This window comes from Nanorana parkeri, unplaced genomic scaffold (assembly GCF_000935625.1).
Source record: "Nanorana parkeri isolate BGI_ZX_2015 unplaced genomic scaffold, ASM93562v1 scaffold1838, whole genome shotgun sequence".
Taxonomy (NCBI): Eukaryota; Metazoa; Chordata; class Amphibia; order Anura; family Dicroglossidae; genus Nanorana; species Nanorana parkeri.
Genome location: NW_017308106.1, coordinates 247,017 through 268,066, shown reverse-complemented (window position 1 = coordinate 268,066; position 21,050 = coordinate 247,017).

Below are 21,050 nucleotides of genomic sequence, written 5' to 3'. Positions count from 1 at the left end.
TCTGTCGAATACCTGGCCCTTCTTAGATTCTGCGCCTCTAGTGCGTCCTCAGAACGCACAGACTATTCGTTCCTCTCTCCCTGTGACCTACATCCCCGATATCGCGCCTCTTTGTGACTCCTACCAACTCCGCAAATACAGGGCTCACGTACCCTAGTACCCTGGTCCCTAGACCGTGACAGGACTTGATGGACTTATGTCTTTATTCAACCTCAAATACTATGTTACTATGTAACAATGGGATGTGCTAATTGCACTAGCCCGTCTGCTAAAATGGAGTGCTTTATTTGGCAGGCTGGTGTAAATGGACCCTTAAAGGTGCAAAATATAGTTTCTGCCCCCTAACTTAAAATATTCCCCTTTCCACTGCTGCCCCATACCCCAACCTAAAGTATATCATGCTACCCTGCCACAGATGTGTTTATACCACCATTCTACAGGCATGTCCTCCCACAAAGTGCACAACCTTCGATATAATCTACCTTGTATGGTCGTGCATGCCCAGTTTATCCCCATAGACCTTTATGGGGTTGTCCCTTGAAGCAGAAGATGTTCAGGAGGCAACCCCCTAGAAGTCTATGAATAGTGAGTGCTCTTGAGTGAGTGTAGCCTTTATCTGAAAATCCACACATATTTTAACCAGTTGACATCCGCGGTGTTAAACCCCCTTCCCATCCAGGCCATTTTTCAGTATTCAGCGCTGCGGTACTTTGACTGACATTTATTCCGTCATGCAGCGCTGTACTGAAATGAATTTTATACCCTTTTTTGGGGACAGATAGAGCTTTCTTTTGGTGGTATTTATTCACCACTGTGGGGGGGTGCCGCGAACGAGCACATATAGGCGATCGGCGGGCTATGGACCCGCCGATCGCCTATATGTGAAACACCCGGTAACGGGTGTGTGCATTTAGCGGGTCTTTTCTGCCCGTGCGTGCCCGCTAGGGGGCGCGCGCGAGCAGAAAAAAATTGCCGTCTGGAGACGGCAACCCGCAGATGCTGCAGTGCCGTCCGTCCGTTTTTTTACTACGGGCGGACGGCAAGAGGTTAAAGAAAGTAAATGATATGCACAGAAAAAAAGATATAATCTCCCCATTTTTCATTAACCACATACATGGTGCCCATCATTAATGTATGAGAGGGGATGCATGGAATACTATTGCAAAAACGTTAAGCTATTTTGATTTCCAGGAAAGGAACTTGGGATTTGCTTGATCGGAATTATAACATTAATTACAATTAATATTAAACTAAGATAGATAAGGTAGAGGATATATGCTGTATATATGCCGTATATGCAGGAAGGTAGGCCACAGCATTGGTGAATGTGTGCCTGTGACACTTGGAATGTTTTGAATTGATAAATAAATAAAACAGATTTATTGAGGTGAGCATGTAAGTGTTTTTTTCATCTCTAGCATAGCTATATAGACGGTTTCTTTTTTTAATCCTGGCACCCAAGGAAGCTAATCAAGAGTGAGCTGACAAGCTGTGATCCTTCAATCCAGACGGAATATTCTAACTTCTACTCTGAGGAATTGCATGTGTGGTGAGCTCAACTTCTTTTTCCTAGCAATATTTTTTCTTTAAGGAGAATCTAAAGAATTGTTAATGTAGATCTATGGGAAGCCCGACGGCATTATGGAACATAATACTATTTATTATGGCACAATTCACTAAAGACTAATAGTATTTTTCAGGAAAAAAATGTCTGACATTGCTTGTTAATGTTCACTTGAATTATCATTTCCAAGCATTTTATTTTGCATGTAAACGTGTGAAAATAAGTCATTCAACACAGAAAATGTACCATTCTTTTTAGGTAAATACCTGTGTAAACCAAATTTGTAAAGTACCAAACTGGCTATGGATCTTACCAGCAGGCTCTTACATGCCCTTTGCATCATCTGCTTATTTTCAGATAATCCTTTATTATGCATATGTCAACCGTACCAACCGTACCTTGTGGTCTGGCCCACTGGTTCTAATCACAGTGCATCCCTATAGGCCAAAGAGGCTGCCTATCACACTTAGTAGACAATAGGAGGGTGCTACAGCAGGGGTAGGCACTACAAATCCAATTATGGCTTTGCCTCTGGGAGTCATGCCTGTGGGTGTCATAGTTTTGTAATGCCTCATGGAACTTGTAGTTTCACAACAACTGTTGTGCAAAGGTTGTCTACCCCTTCGCTAGAGTCAGCTAGAGTGAGGCCATCCAATCTGTAGTTGCATTCAGCATAATTTAAGTCTCACTGTTTAAAATAGACATATAAAGCATGCAGGCACATTGAAATGCTTGCTGCTATAACCAGGGGTCGGTGATGTTACAAGATGGCACAGAGACACTTTAAAATGAAAGGAAAAACATTCGGACATCCTCCTCAGAATTTTAAGTTTTTTCAAATACTTGAATTTGAATCAAGTATTTGATTGCATGCAAGCAGTATTTCAAAGTTTGTGTACACTTTGGATTGTGCTGTGCTTGATTCAACAAACAATCAGTCAAAATGCAGATTGCATTGCCTGCCACAAAGACTTTTGGAGTGGGTCCCTTCATTATATTATAGAGGTGGGTGAAGAGTGCCGTGAGTGAAGAGAAACTCCATCTAGTTGAAGAACAACAATCACTTTATTGGCGTATGATGTAAAACATTGCCAGCACTTTCCATGGGATTCTTGTTAAGGCACAGCAGACGACCTGGAATACTGTTATCATATTAGGACAAAGACTGCAGTGCCCACAACCAGCAGATCTAACACTACTGAAGCTCTAAAGAAGTTGGTATATGACGCTCCTCGCCCACCTCCATAATCTTATCATAAAAATATGGCGAACACACAAAATGAAAATACTACAGTATATAAAAATACTTCCAATTAATCATTGTAGAAATAAATCCAATCTAATCGAATACTTACTCAAAATACACCATATGTTCCCATTGCCAGGTATACATTTCTTTTTCTATCTGTCTGTATGTGTAGCATTAACTAGAACTCTAATGTAATATTTTTGTATAAAATGACTTCTATGCTGAAATATTTCCTTATACTGATGTAAAATGTGTGCCCTAACACCTGCAATAAGTGCAAAGTCACCAGAGGCAACCATTAGCTTAGCCTCTTCTTTGACAAGGTCTCATTTTGCAGATCAATGATTATTATAAACGCTTTACGATTGCAGTCTGCTTCATTCGTCCCGTAGGCTTTGTCTAATGGAATCTGACAGCACAATCCATATTTAAAGTGACTGTTGGCAGCATGAAGTCAAAGTCCTGATTCCCTTTTAGAGCCGTTATGTCAGTATTGAAAAATGATTGACAAACACCTAGGAGTCTAGCCTGTCCCCATGGGTAACAGGCTTATATTACACAAAGTCATTTTTCCATATCCAATTCCATAGGCATCAGTCTTGAAACTTTGCTGGCAGACAAAATGGCTTACAAATTACAAAGTAAATGTAATATGCGGTTTGAGCTATAAAACAGGTATATAAAGTGGGCCATACTCAGGCAATCCTTCTATCACCTTGACATATACTGGGTTCATTCAGTAAGATAGGGGAAGGACCAACAAATATATACAGTACTAAGTGCCATAAAACCAAGATATATATTTCCCTATCCAATTAACAGTATTAGATTCAGATCAGTAAAGTATACATTCTGACCAGTTGCTATTAAAGATCTATTTTAGGTGTTCATCCAAAATGTATCTGGTTGTATTGATCAGGGCTTTGTAAAGATTTTATAGTTCACTCTTTGCATCAAAAGCAATTGTGATGTTGGTGTGATATCTGATTAATTCATACAAGTTCTTCCAGACTCCTTTGTGCCTTACCTTTTCTGTATCTGTAAAAAATAAGTCAAGACAACTGGACTTGCTGTATTTTTCTTGAAGACATTTCACTGGTTATCCAACCAGACCAGCTTTCTCAATTCAGAATGACTTGTACAAAAATTATCTGGGAATAAATATGGTGAATGTTGCTCCAATCCACATAATCTGTTAGTCGCAACCAGGTGTTGATTGCATTTGCATAATTTGAGTCTAGGAAGTGTTATTAACCTGGCTAGGGAGAGGTGTTAAAACAACATTGTATGTGGTAGACAATAGATTTCTCACCCCCTCACCTCTATTCAAGCTCGGCTTCTCAATTTTTAAATAAATGGCCTCTTTCACACCTCTTTTAAACAATGTCTGCCACATACAATGCTGTTTTAACACCTCTCTTTGGGCTGGTTAATCATGTACAAGTCATTCTGAATTAAGAAAGCTGGTTGGATGACCAGTGAAAATACAGCAAGTCCAGTTGCCTTGACTTATTTTTTACAGATATATCACGACCTTGATGAATGAGAACCTTCACAGACTTACCTGTTCTGGTGACCGAAGACATCTATTCACACAAATGTACTTATGTATACAAGGGTTTTCTGGCAATGGGACAGTGCAGGAAATACAAGGATGTTCTGCTCACCCTATCACTACTCTGGCTAAGGAATTATGATACCTCACATGTGCTGTCCCACAGCTAGTCAGAAGAGCCCTGTATAAAAGCTTTGAAGAAGTAAATGTGTGTCAATCGCTGCCTACACACAGAGTAATGCCCTTCTATGAGCTGTAGTTAACATCAGAACTCCTACAAAACAAACTTCTCCACCATTTTAAACCCTTTGATTTATTTCTTTATATCCTCATCACCCTCAGTCTCCACTAAGACAACCCTAGTCACAACCTACTGCACTGCTGAACCAACAACAGCAATATTTGTTTTTGCCATGACTGGATCTTCATCACTGGAACAGGTGGAAACAAAGCCTAAATAAACCTCATTCTACTACAATCAGCATTTTTTAACTGTTCCTTAACCAATTTAAAGTATTGTGACTGTATATATGCATTTAAAGGGATTACTATATTTCTCTAATGATGCAATTTGGAGGGTGGCACCATGCCGATGGGGACAAGGGCCTCTCCCCACAACTCTGATTCAGTGGGTAAAAATCCCCCTATATAATAGCAAAGGCACACTGACAGGTCTTCTTTATGGAGACATTAGGGGTCTCTAGGACCCCTAAAGTCACCTGTGGACCCCAAAAGAAGCTGATGAAGCAGAGATCTGCTTCATCAGCTTCTTCTCTCTGGCTATAGCAGCCAGATGACTGACAGGTGAATGCGGAAGTGATGTAATACACATCACTTCTGCATTCACAGCCCGGACGGAGATCAGCAAGGAGCTGACCTCCCGTCCTCCTCCTCCTGACGCCCTCCGAGCCGACCCCGGGCCGCAGATGGGGCAGGGGATCCCGGGATTCACGGTGAGGGGTCAGGGGGGGAGCAAAAAGAAAACGGCGGCGGCCGCGCGGGGAGGGGGGATGGCGGACGCGAACGAGCACATATAGGCGATCGGCGGGCTATGGAGCTGCTGATCGCCTATATGTGAAACACCCGTTACCGGGTGTTTGCATTGGTCGGGTCTTTTCTGCCCGTGCGTGCCCGCTAGGGCAGACGGCAAGAGGTTAAAAGCAGAAGTTTTTGTTGCATACATTTGCAAATACACATTGAAGCCCCACTGCTACATCAAGGTACCATTGAAGTGTGTGGTCACTAACTCTAAACTATCTGTTTTCAGCTATGGGACAAATAAAGCAATGCACAATCTAAGAGTGGGCTCACCTGGAGGAGAAAACCTTGTTTCTATTTCTCCTTCTCACAATGCAAGTCAAATGAATTTTTGATAATGTACTTCCTTCATGTCTGATACTTAATCTCAGCAACTGTTACTGTGGATCTAAACCCATTTGATAAAATCAACAACAGGATGATGTCACTCCAAAGAATGATACTAACATCTTAATTTCTTTAAAAAGGGGTAGAGCAGGAAACAGCTCTAATTTGTTTCAAGCACAGCTGGGCTAGTAGTAGAGTGATTTTCTGAGAAAATAAAGGAAATTCCATTTCTCGCTGAACAGGTACAGTATTTGTGAGACTTTAAAGGGGGACTTAGAGAAAAGTTTAAGTGCAGGTACACGTATAATTCAGTACTGCAGCACCTATTTTTTTAATGCGAGGTCACAGTTCGATTTTGATTTTATAATCAAATCCAACAAAAATTCCTGTACACATCCAGGTGAAATGATAAAAAAATATTTTAAAATGCACTCTCATAAAAATAGATTTAAACAAAAACTGTTCTTAGAAAGTAAAACAAAATGAAGAAAAATAAAGGGACTTAAGGACTACCATATAATACCAAATGTTCTTAAAAAGTTATCTATCACATTGGTTCAATAGAATCACACCTTCAGATGTACGACTGGGCACCTCTGTAAGTAAAAGAAACTTCTTCCGAAGTGTTTCAAGGCATTCTCACAGCAGCTCACCCATCTCCCCCTATCCAGAAAACCTGCTCTCTGTTTACATTAGAGATTAGAAGGCTGAACAACTGCCAAGTAACTGTGGGAAATGGGGAGCAGGGAATGCTAAGTTGCCTCAGAAAAGAGCATGAATAACTTCAGTGCTTCTGCTGGTAACTTTTGAGGATGAGTAGCTCCATGGTGCCTGTAGCTACAGAGGTCAGGAGAAAAGTTATAAGCTAAATGTTAAAATATATTTAAACACACAAACAAAAATTTAAATAATTGAGATTTACCAGCTTACCACACTTCTTGTGCTAGGGTGACAATGCTCACTCACTGTCACTCACTGCACCTTATTTTTGGAGGAGCATAGTTGTCACCCTAGGCTGCTCTCCTGATTTGGACTACAAACACCTTCCCCTCTTATCATCTCCGTCACAAAAATGTAAGGCGATCAGTAGATTACAGTAGATAGCTGGGAAAGTTGGTAAGATTATCTGAGGTATCAGTTCACTCCACAAGTTAGAAGAACAGTAGATTTCTGACAGGATCAACTAGTATTTAGAAATAGAAAAATAAACTAATGCAGCCACCACATCTAAGGACTGGTAAGATGCAATATATAACATCTTTATTCTTGGTCTTAATAATTTAGAGATTTTTAAGAATAGTTGCTATTCAGTTGAATGTACCTAACTACTAGTATTGTACAGCGATTCTTGGATAATGTCTAAAAGGACTTCAACATTACAGAAAAAGTAAAGCTGAATGTGGTTAACTACTGCTAGTTAGTTCGAAGCCCTGAATTTCAGCTGTGGGTTTAGCTGTTTGTCTAAAGTAAACATGTTATACAAAAAAAAGAAAAAGCATTGCAAACACACTGAGTGGATTATAATCTAGCTGCCCAAGATGAAGCATAAACTGCTGCTGTGACAGCTTGAATGTGCTGAAATAGTTTTCAAATATGTACCATGGTAGCATGCACTCAGCACCATGCCTTGAAGCTTTAATCTCAGGACTGGAGAAATGTCCAGGCAACAAAGACAAAGCACACAGGCATAGCGCTGCAGAAGTATGAATTCCTTTTTATTTCAGCAAAATATTAAAACTATACATGATCATTTTGAGCTGAGCTAAAAAAACGCAAACCTATCTATTAAAACTTATTTATTATCCAAATGCATAGCTGGATCTCGCAGTGTAAACTATTGACAGCAGGAGCTGATTGGTCTATATTACCGGTGGGGCATCTCAAAATGTTACCCTTTTCTTCAGAAAAAGGAAACCTGTACTGAGAAATCAAATTAAATTTACCATTGCTGCCATCTGTTTAAATGAAAAAAAAGTATAACAAGGAGAGGTTCTTTTCATGTGGCTTGAAGGGAACATTGAATATATACACGCACATTTTCATTTGCATGAAGATGGGGGCGACGGGGGTTGGTTTTATTTTTTTTATTTTTTAGAACTTTTTAAATTGTTTTTTACTTAACTTTATTGCTATCACAATGGCTAACAGGCCCCCCTATGTGACAGCATTTGGAGGTGACAGGTTTGCTTTATGGAGACATATGTGGTCTATTAGACCCCTGATGTCCCCCCTGGCCTCCAATAGCGGGGATCAAACACAGCATTGTGCTGTGTAACCTGCATTTCTACAGGGCTTGTGACAGCTGTGAGCAGGAAGTGCTGTGAGCAGAGCCCTTCCTGACTCACTGCTCACAGAGCAGATTGGAAAACGGAAGTTCCTCTGTCTTTCCCGCTCTCCACCCTGACACTATGCCATGGTCCCGGGTCCCCCAGAGGCAAGAGGGACACAGTGTAGGGGGGGGGGGGGGGGGGTAGCACTATTGCAGGCTGCTACAAGTGATCGGTGTGACTGAAGAGCCACCAATATTACTTGTACGGAACAAGCTACTGAAAAAAAAAACATACTAAAATAATGGCTGCAGCAGCCATGATCTTAGTAAAACCACTTCAGGGGCAGCACATTTATGTATGTCCGGCGGTCCTGAATGAGTTAAATAACATGCTTGGGGGGGGGGGTGCCTTAAAGCTGCAAATGGTAGTACAAAACCATACAATTTTCATGGACAGTTTCATGGACAGGAAAGGCTTACATACAGCAGCAGGACTCCAATCTGATCCAGTGCAGTTTGAAAATAAGGTTTTATTCAGGTAGCTTTAGCAGCAGCATGTGGCCAACTTCTATCAACCTCTCATTATGAATTAAGAGACCACCGATGATACAGCAGTGACAAATAGGCAGCAGGACATTTTTGATGAGGGAAATTGTGCTAGAGATAATAAGTACAGGTAGGTGTCTAAGTACAAGAATTAAGAGACTGAAGATGAGGCAGCAATATAAAACTAACCAGCAGCGGGACAATTTTAAATAGCAAGACAATACTTACATTTACTAGAGACAAAGAACATAGACTAACAGGGTTATTCACAAAAATTTGAAGAATTTAAGAATTTACAGAAGGCAGGAGAAGTGAACAATCTAAGCCAAAATAGCTGATTTGGAAAAAAATCTCCAGTTCAGCTCACTTTCCAGTTCAGTTAATTTGGCCTATATCGTTTACTTCTCCTGCCTTCTCCAAACTCTTCACCCTTTTGTGAATAGCCCTGTAAGACTTTACAACAACAATTAAGTGCACAGGATACAACAGTGTAAAACTGCCCAGAAACAGGACAGATTTATTCAGGGAAAATAGGCCAAAATGTGCTAGAGATAAAGAGTACAGGCAGACATTTTACTGCAAAAATGAAAAGCCCACAGATGAAAAAGGAGTATAAAATTGGCCAACAGCAGGACAATTTCAAATAGGAAGGCTAGGAACAAATTTACTAGAAACAAAGAGCACAGTCTGGGGTTTTACTACAATAATTAAGATATTGCAGATAATACAACAGTATAAAATTGTCCAGCAGCAGGATAGTTTTAATCTGGGTTAAAATGCCAAATTGGTGTATGCCAAACTTTTACATGGGCTTAACATTTCTTTTAAATGATGCAATGGCGTGCTGAGAACAAAAGGCAGCTCCAAGAGCAGTAGTCAGTGACGTGTGACAATGAAACTGACACACGTTGGCTCAATAGATCGGGAAGTGAGCGAACGCATTCCGTCGCTCGCTCACTTTTCGATCATGTCCCTGCAGAGAGCCATGACTGTCACTCACGGCTCCCTGCAGGGATTCCCCTCTCCCCTTTCCGATCCTCCAGCGCTGACTGGTGGAACAGAGGGGGAGGGGCGGGTACAGCTGGTTCTGCCTCTAGATAGGCAGAGCCAGCTGTCACTCACGCAGCTGGATGGATCTCGACAGTAATGTCGGGAACCGCCCCGGATGCGCCGGTCTCAGTATACCGTGAGCTGTAGCTTGCAATATACTGAGCTTTGGGTCATGGGAGGACGCTAGTATATGTCCTCCCGTGACCCTTAGGAGAACTATGGGGAAAAACACTTACCCCATTGTTCTCCTTTAAACCCATTGCAGTAGTGAACCCGAATCTCATATCTTTCTAAAAACAACAGAAACAATGCATTATTCATCATTATGTCACTGCTCCACATAACTGTCTGGCATATTAACACATTGTATAAAATATTTTTCTTAAAAATTGTCTATGCAGTAGTGTTTCAGGATTCTTGAGTGCTCATTTATTAAGCAACCACATTTGAATACACAGTCAAGCTTTTTAATTAAATGCATTTCTAAAATACTTCAGCTGCTTAATCCATCCAAGTATCCAGCACATACTGTAGCTACTGCCTATATTTATATAGTGTGAAATAATTTGAAAAATAAATAGTCTTTTTCGCTGGCACGCTGCAAGAAATAATATGTTTTGGTCTGTAAAGTGCTGGTAGCATCCCATTCTCTTACATATTCACAGTAAAAGTTGAATGGAGGCTGTACTGCTGCTTGGTTGCTGATTCAAATGCTGCCCAACTCTCCTTGTAGATAGCATGAAAGAAAAGGGTATGTGGCAAGCAATATATGAAAGAAGAAATCACATAAAGATATTGGAGAAGGAAAAAGGTAGGATAAGAATAATTGCTACTCTGTCCTTCCCTGGGGGAAGAGCAGTCAAACAGAAAGAAAAAAATCTGAAAAGGAAGAAATAAGAATTTCTCTTCTGGAAAATATATAAAATACCTTAATTTTTCTGTTTGATATCTGCATTAAACACAAAGAGGTCGGATTCTTCTTGTGCAGAGAAAAAAAAATGTGTTCAGCAGCAGAATCCAAAATACAGATGTGGTGTATACCTTAGCTTTAGGCAAAAGATACAAATGCAGATACATTGTTGTCAATACGGTATACTATACAATGCAGAATGCATAGCATAATACATTACACAACAGAGGCACATTCTACCGCTTGGATTAGCTGCATTTGTTGACAGTGCTGGTCAGCAAAGGGAATCACCAGAGCGGCAAAAAGTTAAAGTATATGTACACCCATTCACAAAAATCTCATATAAGCTTTAATATGTTCATGTAATTTTAAAAGTTATTTTCAATATTTTAAAATGTATGGTGAGAGATCTGGCTTTTAGAAACAGACCCCAAAGATATCCTAGTTTTTATATGAAAAGTGCAGATATTGTTAAAGACTATAAAATGGAAAACACGGAAGGGAACTATTTTGAACTATTTGTTAACCACTTGAGTACCAGCTGCCATTTTAAAACAGAGCTGGCATAGTGGCTATTCATCCCAGTTCTGAGTTCTGATCTAAAACAGGCTGCTGCAAGGCCTGGGATCATCAGCTGTTTTTGTCATGCTTCTGCACTCTACATTGGCAGTGTAGTGACTTCACAAATTATGTCACAGAAATTTTTCTGAGTATGTCGGCATCTCACTGGAATTAACAGATCATGACAATAGTGTTCAATTGCTGGCTGATTGCTGGCTGATTGCAGCCAGCAAAAGATCACTATTAGAATTAACCTGCAGCCTCACAGCTGCATGGGGTGGGGGCTGGACAGATCAAGATGCTTAATTCTCAATGGCAGGCCAGATGTCAGATTAAAGCTGGTGTAGATTGTGCCAAAGGGTCATGAGTATAAGTTGAAGGTCATAGCTGGAGGGTTAACATAACTGAGTGTCAAGTAGGGAGCAAACAGATAGTCAGTAAACACAGCAAGATCAAGATAAGCAAAATTAAAGTAATGTCAGAACAAACAAGGTCTGCAGCTATGGTCAGTGTGAAATGACAAAGAGCTGTACTCATGTGCTAACCAACACTACACTTGAAAGTGGTACAAGTGTCCTTTGGAGAGTAAGCCAGAATGTGTGCTGAGACCACTGTTGTGTGAGTATGCCCTTCCAGGTGGACAGGGTGCCTAAGGGCATTAGAGAAATACAGGTGTACATTTTAAAAACAATTGTATTATATCTAAGAGAATTGAAATCCTGACTTCATCTACTTATTTACGGGTTAGCCTTCCGTATCATCCCATATCAGTCTCATAAAATTTACCATTTCATTTTTAATAAGATTTTCATCCAGGCTTGCCAAAAATATTTTCTCCTACAACACTATTTCTACTCTAGGAAGTTTCTGGTCCTTTGACCAGTATTCATTTAAGTAACAGAGTCCCTTGATCCTTATTCCCCATGGTCATGATCCTATTATAGCAAAGGGTTTGAGCATGGAGTTCAAGGGTTTGAACTCCATGGCTTTTCCTGTGATATCACTGAGATCTAATACCATATTGGCTCTAGCCTTAGAAAATACGCCATTACCACAGATCTTTGGGAATGCTCAGTTCTCTGCTTTGAAACTTGTTTAGTTCCTATTCCACTGTATAAAATAAGTTAGGATACATGTATAGCTAGAATATGGAGTTATATGTGTTAAGATAATGAAGTAAAAAGCAGACTATAAATTACATGAAACTTTACTTTCTTAGGCTACAGCCTATGCTACCACTTTTCAGATCCAGACATGTATGGTGTCTTAGGCTACAGTCTATATTACCATTCTTCAGATCCAGACATGAATGGTGTCTTAGGCTACAGTCTATATTACTATTCTTCAGATCCAGACATGAATGGTGTCTTAGGTTACTGTCTATGTTACCATTCCCTAGATACAGTCATGTATGGAGTCTTAGGATACAGTTTATGTTACCGTTCTTGAGATCCAGACATGTAAGGTGTCTTAGGCTACAGTCTGTTACCATTCCCTACATGCAGGCATGAATGGTATCTTAGGAATGGTGTCTTAGGTTACAGTCAATGTTACCATTCTTCAGATCCAGCCATGTATGGTGTCGTATGCTATAGTCTATATTACCATTCCCCAGATACAGACATGAATGGTGTCTTAGGAATGGTGTCTTAGGCTACAGTCAATGTTACCGGTCTTCAGATCCAGCCATGTATGGTGTCTTAGCTACCATTCTTCAGAAGCAGGCATGTGATTCTGAAAGTTAAAGTGTATGTGAACCCTTAAGTAAGAGAATAGCTGAATGTATTAAATAAAGCTTTTATGCCATCCACACCAACACAATAACATAGAAAAACCTGCCAAATACTTTTTTGTTAATTAAATGTGTAAAGTGGACACATGTCCACTATTTGGTACACTAGCAACAAACTTTGAGGGGTGGGAGCATATTTGCTTGCCTGGAACTACAGAGCAAGTTCCCGGTCAGGACTTGGACTAGAGAGGGCTAGACTATGAGTATCTCAGCCTGTAACATGACTATAGTCCCATGCTTTTTTACAAAGTCTAGCTGTTTCCTTTTCAAAGGTTGACTGTGCATATCTGTTAAGGATACCACAATTCTGAACCCATAGATAGGGTTAAAAGAAAGGAGCAGGAAGCTGGAAAGAGCAAAAACAGACCAGCAGGATCACCAGGCATTTGTAGTTGTTGACAAAAAAGGCAGACATACTTAAGATTAAAAAGCATTTTCCAGTGATTTGAGTGATACTTTTTATTAGGTTTACGTACTGTACACTTTAAACATAAGCATGGTACCTCTTTCAGAATTGGCAAGGTACCCTGGAAAGATCGAACTGGGCTGATTGGATATTACATGAGAAATAAAGGTCTTGGGGCATTACCAAAGTGATCATATTTGCATATTCGTAGCTTTAATACATTTTATTGATTACATTTTCATAGGGCTACTTTTAGGTGCAGGGTGCTAATCTAAACCTACAACTCTAATAAGCACATCCTGTATATTCAAAATAGTTTCAATAAAATGCAATCTAAAAGTATTACAGTAGTCTTAGCCTAGTGTGAATCAGATGTCTTTGTATAATTGGATTTTGCTTGAAAAAAATCCCAATTTGAGCTCCCTGTGGGAAAGCCAACATTATTTAAAGTGTGGAGGCTAATTCAGCTCCACATCCAATTTAGCTCTAGGGAGAATACATCATAATATATTATTAATAATAACAAAAAACCTCTGATTAGTGGAAGCAGCTGCATTTTCTCCCCCTGTAAATCCTGGCAGACTCTAAAAGCCTTGATTGTTCTTCTACAATAGTCATAGCATTGAGTGGCAGTTGAATATTTGCTTTCATAATGAATATTGTATTCTCTAATTGATGCCCCGCAACCCTTCCCTGTTAACAGGAGAGCGATGAATTATGCGGCAGGCCCTCCGGCTGCAGGTGGATTACAATACGTGTTCAGCAAAGTACTCAGCAAACTGTATATAAATATTTAGGAAGTAGTTAACCTGCAGTAAGGATTATTACTCCATCACAATATGATCAATGATGGTATATTTCATTAATATTGTTCCTTGTCACAGCCAATTGTAATTTGAAAGAGGGCTTTTTAGCGGTCAACTCGCAGGGTGAGACTTAATAAGAATGCAGTACAGAAGAACATTTATCTAACTACAAAGCAATTGGTACTACAGAAAGCCGAGCATGCCGAGATGTGTATTTTACCATATATGTACTGTATATACTGTATAATAAAGCTATATAATATTCATACTTTTAAAAGCTATTTAACTATATTAACTGAAAGTAAAATACTCCACTGGATATTTTTTATTATTATTATGAATATTATTAATAGTATTATGTCTGAAAGCAAAATGTGGGAATTTTGCACCTTATATTTTACATTTTACACCTGTGCTTTTGCTATTAAAAAAACAATAATCTCTACGTCATGTATATACTTTGCAAGGATTTTGGCAACTTCTCCTGCTGTTTTGTTAAACATGGACACATGGATTCCAATCGCTTCTTTTTTCATCATTTTGAAGTGGGCAGATGTACCTGCTAGAGTCACATGATTAGTCCCAATGCTGTAATAAGAAAAATACTGCCTCGCAAAGAAGTGAGCCAATCACATGAACAGGAAATGACTGGGAGAGCACAGCCTCTTTGAAGATCGCGGTGGCAATTCAGCTGCCTGGATTCTTTGTAACAATAACGCAATGCAAGGAGCTGCACATTTTTGTCAGCTGGCTTAGAAGGGCAAATAATGGGGGATTTGTTACATGTCAGCCCCCTCACTATAAAAGAGAGGCATGGAGCAGCTGTATTGTCAGTATATTAGAAGCTTCTGTAAGGAAAAGACAGGTAAAGTTGACAAACAGCATCGATAATAATTAGGATCAGTTAGAAAACGGAACTTTAAGTCTCATTGCTAGCTTGTTGTGGCTTATTTACATGGCAGCAGATGGCTGTGCACCACCAAAAAGTGGTGTATTTCAATGCCCCAGAGTCACAGGTGTTGGTGTATAGCCACAGCCAACAGCCTATATCATTGACAGGCTGACAGACACCATGTCTGTATGCAGGTCTGAGCAGTTACATGCGTAACTGGACAGATGAGCAGCCCCAACTGCTGGTGTCCAGGGCTGCTTATCCATCCATGTATGCAAGCAAGTGCTCAGTTTCAGGTACACATAATCATAATTTTCAAATGAAAGTCTGTATTTTAAAAAAGTCAATTTATTAAATAATAATTTATGTTATTAAGTTAAATAACTATTGAGAAATTAAGATATTTAAAATGCATATTCAATTCTTTCCTATACATTTTATAGCTATATAAAAGCTGCTGCTGTCACTACCTGAGGGTTACAGAATGCTAGTTCATTCCTGTCATTGCACAGAAAGGTTTAAAAGCTGAAAGCCAGCTATAAAAAAAAAGAAAAGCCAAATAATAATAACAATAAAATGCTGCCATACTCACCTTCATTCCTGATCTGTCAACCGCGAACCAACCCCTCACAGTACTTCTTTTTCATCGCTAGATGTCAGAAGTCTTCCAGGTCAACTAATGACCAACGTTATTCAACCCACTTCCTCATACGTCACAAATGCTTGCTCAGGTGCTTTCTAACCCCTCCCCATTCTCTAGCCTCAGTTCTGCTTTAATGTCTATGTTGACATAAACGTCTTTTTTGGAACAGCTGATCCTTTTAAATTACAATTACTTTTGCAATATCGATTTCCAAAACAACGAAGTAAAAAATTTATATTTTTTTATTTCAGTAATGAAATCTCAAGTTCAGAAATTGCATACTGAGAGAGATATGATACATATAAATCATTCATACACATCAACCACTTGTGGCAGCAAGTTCTGTTTGTCAAGAGGTAAAGAGGGGAGAGCAGGCAAGGACATAATAATCATACTCAGTTATATTGTAGAGTAGCTGATATAACCTTAGGATTAAACTAAGGACAAGCTACATAAACAAGGCTGGATTTCCATCGCTGGGACCTGTAGACTCACAACCTTTGGCACCTTAAAGCAACACTAGTATAATCTCTTTTAAAAAAATGTTTGTTATTTTACTGGTTCTAACCTTAAAATAATATTATATTAGGCATAATTCATGAAGCTAACACACCAGAGTAAAGATACTTATTTTAAAAAAAGTGACAGCTATTTTTCAATAAGATTTGAAAATTACAGCCACATGGTTTAATTAGAGAACCTTGTCTTTGTGATAAAGTTTTGCGTATTGGATCTAATGTCTAATCTTATAATATTATTAATTAATATATAAATAACACTAGTGTAGCTACCGCTATAGCAGTCCATGCGGCTGCTGCAGGGCCGTCTTTAATACTGATTGGACCCTGGGCAAACAATTTCTTGGGCCCCCCCCCCCAGCTTTTTTTTTCCGGGAGTGTCGGATGAACGGATGATCCGACACTCTGGGCGCAGAGATGGGGGGCCTGCTGGCCGCTGGGTACCGATCCGGCGCTGGGACTGTGCTGGGCCCCTTAGAGGCCCGAGGCCCTGGTGCGCCCGCACCGCCGGTAGTTCCGCCACTGCTTATGTGGGCTGAAGGGGCAGCTGCTTTGGGCCCCACAACAATGATTGGGCCCTGGGAGACTGCACCTTTTGCCCTGCGTTAAAGACGGCCCTGGGCTGCTGTGGGGCCCAGACTGGAGGAGGACCTAGTGAAGGCCCCATGGATGAGAAGCAAACCATTCTCGTATCAAAATAAATGAATCATACATGATCTATTTATGTTTTGATTTATTTTATGGGACACATGGTTAAAGCAGAATTTCAGCCAAAAACTAAAATCTACCTTTGCTTTCTATTAAATAACTAAAATCCTTCTTTATTGTTTATCATTACAATTAGGATGTGCCTGCTGATACTGTCAGTTTGCAGTTCGTATGTCAAATTCCGATTTCTCTGCAAAAACATTGTGCTGGCGCAAGGGAAAGACGCTTCCTTCTAGCCTTGTCATGCCTTGGCTAATTATATATGCTGCTGGAAAGAGGAGCTGGCATTCAATTGCCATGGAAACACACGTCCAGGCAGTGTTACCTTCATTAGTTGGGATGTCAATTCAGGAAGGGATGACTGGGCTGCCAAATTACCCACCCCTCTTCCGCACTGTGTTACTCTGAATGGAGGAGTTGTTGTCACGTGACGTTAAGGAAAATATTAAAGAAAGTATCTGTTTTGCACTCTGCTAACTACATAAAAATGTAGTAATGGGCACCAACCTGTTTGTTATTTTATCCTTTACAACTACTTTAAATGTACACATTCACATAATACTTAACTCTTTTGTTGAATAAATATATCTTGATAAAGCCAATAAAAATCATATTTTTGCTTATTGTCATAAACATTTTTTATGGTCTAGTCAAGAAAAATTATGATTATTATTATTATACAGGATTTATATAGCACCAGCAGCACTTTACAATATAAGGAAGACATTACAATTACAATACAATTCAAGAGAAGATGGTAAGGAGGGCCCTGCCCGTGAGGGCTTACAATCTAAATGAAAATTAATTCAAACATACAGGAACAGTGTCCAAATTTAAGCATAAGAATTTTAGCGTTACAGTGTCAAAAGGATGGTCAAATGTTTCATGTGTATACCTGCACAGCGAGGATTCGTTAGACCCTGTGTTCTTCTTACTGAGCACCTGCTGATGCATCTACAGCCAAAGTTATCACAGAGGTGTAAACGTCTCATTCACCCTTTCAAGACAGGCTTTGTGTATTTCAATGTTCATAAAAAACCCTGAAAAAGTGTAATAACTCATAATTCCCATTCCATGCAGCATATGCAGTTCATTAAACCTTCTGTAAAAGCATAGTGGCATAAAGACAAGCTGTTTGATGCCACACTAGTTTTATGATACCATATGGGGAGTTATTAATATTATGGTGCTACTTATTCTGGTAGATGTAGAATATCAGATTTTGGACTTTAGGCATACCAGAACTACAGCTGAAACTATTACTCTTACTTTTGGATCCATAACTCATAACAACTTATAATAATAAAACACCATAATGAGGTTTTGAAAATTGTTATTATAAACAACCTACCCATGTCAATTAGTTAATAGGCAGCAGCCAGCCCCTTCCATCCTATTTGATAATCTGAGTGGAGTGGGCTGTAAGGTATACCAATGGAGATCTTTCAATGCACTGCTCGCTTAGGGATACAAATTATAAAAATGAATAAGCTGCTTTTTTATTTCTCTAAAAAACACACAAATCTACAGGTTCTGTACCTGCTATGTGTGTTGTTATATTCTATCACCAATGACTATACCATAAGTCAGTGCTAGTCTGTGTGAGATTGCATCATGTGCCTGTGTTCTCATGTTCCCTGTATTGAAATGTTGAAATGTGAACAAGATGGACAATGACTGCATGAAGAATAGTTCCGGTACCAGTGTTTACAGCTTTGTCCTAGTGTCTGGATTATTAGAACCCTTGAATAACCTGCCAGCATGCTGGTTATTTTCCAAGGATAATCGACAGACAGCGATGCCTTGCGCATTGTTCCTACCTCTCTTGCCCTTGTTCCCACCTTTGGTACCCTGAATTAAGACAAAGTATGTTATTAATATGTAAAAAAAACTTCCACATTTAAAGGGACCCTGTCACTAGTAAAATCTATTTTAAAAAAGCTAGTTTCCAGTCTGGCTTCTATAACTTTTGAGTAACAGACTTTGAACAAGCATGCTGTAAATAAGTGTCAATACTCTGCTCATTCTAGGTCAGCATCTCAGAAAGCATAAAAGCCAAAGAATCAGCATGGCAGCCAGACAACTAACCCATGACTACCCATTCCATAATTCAGCATGCACTTGAGTCCATAGCAACAGAGAAGAAGACACGAAAGAAGTGCACACTAGCTACTAATAGTGCATCTACCAAGCCATCGCCCAGTCATTCTGAGCAAGACAGTGGACGGGCCAAAGAGAGAAAAGGGACTGTTGTACAGCATACTTACTCTACTAGTTTTAGAGGAGAGCGAGCATCTCTGCATAATATCACTTCTCAGTCTGCTACATGGACCAACCTTTTGCCTCACTCCTTTACAGTTGAGGCACCAGTCCCGCATCCTCTGCAGACAAATGTTTCCCTTTACTTATGGATTTTCTGTGCTTTCAGTGATGCTATATCTCTGAGCTTCCTTACTTATGCTGACATCTTCACTCACTCTTCTTTTGGTTTGGGGTCTTCAGCCACTTTAATTGGTCATGCGGGGATGACATAACTCCTGTGCATGCAGGAGTGTTCATTTATCTTAGCACCAGTGGCGGAACTACCGCCGGTGCGGGTGCACCAGGGCCTCGGCGGCTCGGCCCTCAGGGGGGCCCAGCACAGCCCTCGCCTGTGCAGATGTTATCCAGCGGCCGGCAGGCACCCCGTCTCTGCGCCGGGAGTGTCGGATCGGATCAGATCCGTTCATCTGACACTCGCGGCGCAAAGATGGGGGGACCGTCGGCCACAGCGCAGCATGATACAGTTACTGTCTGATGCGCTGAATTGGTGGAGGGGGGCGGGGGCTAGGCGCACGGCCGCTTCCGGGTTAGGGTACCCAGATATTATGGGGCCCGCCGACCCCTGCAAGAAGTGAGGCGCGAGGCGAGCCAAGGACAGTCACAGCAGTGAAAAATTGAAGGCAGGGCAGCCAGGCATCGATCGGAGTGGACGGCTGTTGAGGACACACTCCACAGCAAGCAGGAAAAAGACACCTGTTTTTTCTGAATCCCCCACCAGGAAACAGCAGAAGACCGGCCAGAAGAGAGGTAATTGTAAATATTTAATTAAAACAATTATTATTTGTAGCTGGTTTTTGTAGTTCTATATAGCAGGTCCCATTCTGCATTGCAGCAATGCAGAATGGGACCCTCTATAGAGGACTACAAATCTCAGCAGTACTTTATACAGAAATGCTATAGTTGTATAAAGTATTGCTGGGATGTGTACTCCTCTATAGCCTGTGCCATTCTGCATTGCTGTAAATTTTAGTAATGTACCGATATATCGGCCGTTGAAACATATCGGCAGAAAATGGCACTTTTGGTTAAATGCCGAAAGTGCAATTTTTTGGCCGATACATCGGCGCATCCCTGCTTTCTTTCCTCCCTACTGGGCGCTGCTCTGTGTCTCAGCGGGGAGGAGAGAAAGTGTCACAGATGGCCCAGCGCTGTGGGAGGAGAGCGCTGTGAGCAGCCAGCGTCTCTCATCCCACACCGATCATCTGTTCATCCGACACTCCCGGCACAGAGATGTGGGGCCCGCCGGCCGCCGGATAGTGATGGTTGCCATGGTGATAGAATGCTTAGCCCGATCGGGAGCGCTGTGTAATCTGACACAGCGCGGCTCCCGTGTCGGGTCAGCATTCTATCGCCACGGCAACCCTCCGCCAATCACAGCGCGCTACTTAAATGGGGGGGCCTGTCCGCCGGCTGAGATAATATGGGGCCCGCCGGCCGCTGTGAGGAGGGAGCCGCAGAACAAGGAGGCACTGATGACAGCCCTGCAGGCACATCATGGGGCCTCGGACGGCAGTGAGGACCCGCAAACAGAAAACACCAAAGGGCCCCCAAAAAAATCTTGCACCAGGGCCCTTTGTTCCTTAGCTCCGCCACTGCTTAGCACCCAAGAGATGCCAAAAGTGTAGACTGTCAAGAAGATTGCGAACAGACAGGTAGGAAAATTGTAATTGCAGCAGAGACATACACTACTGTAAGTAAGGTATATATGGTTAAAATGTCATACTTTGTGCATCATAGAAAAAAAAAACCACTACTATTCAAAAGATATTTTTCATTCAAAGCTGTTACCATCAATCGTTCAAGGGTAATACCAATGTTTGGAAATCGAGGGATGCAATAGGTGCATTACTACCTCACAAAATATTTTCAATTTACAGTGATCAAATTCCGAAAT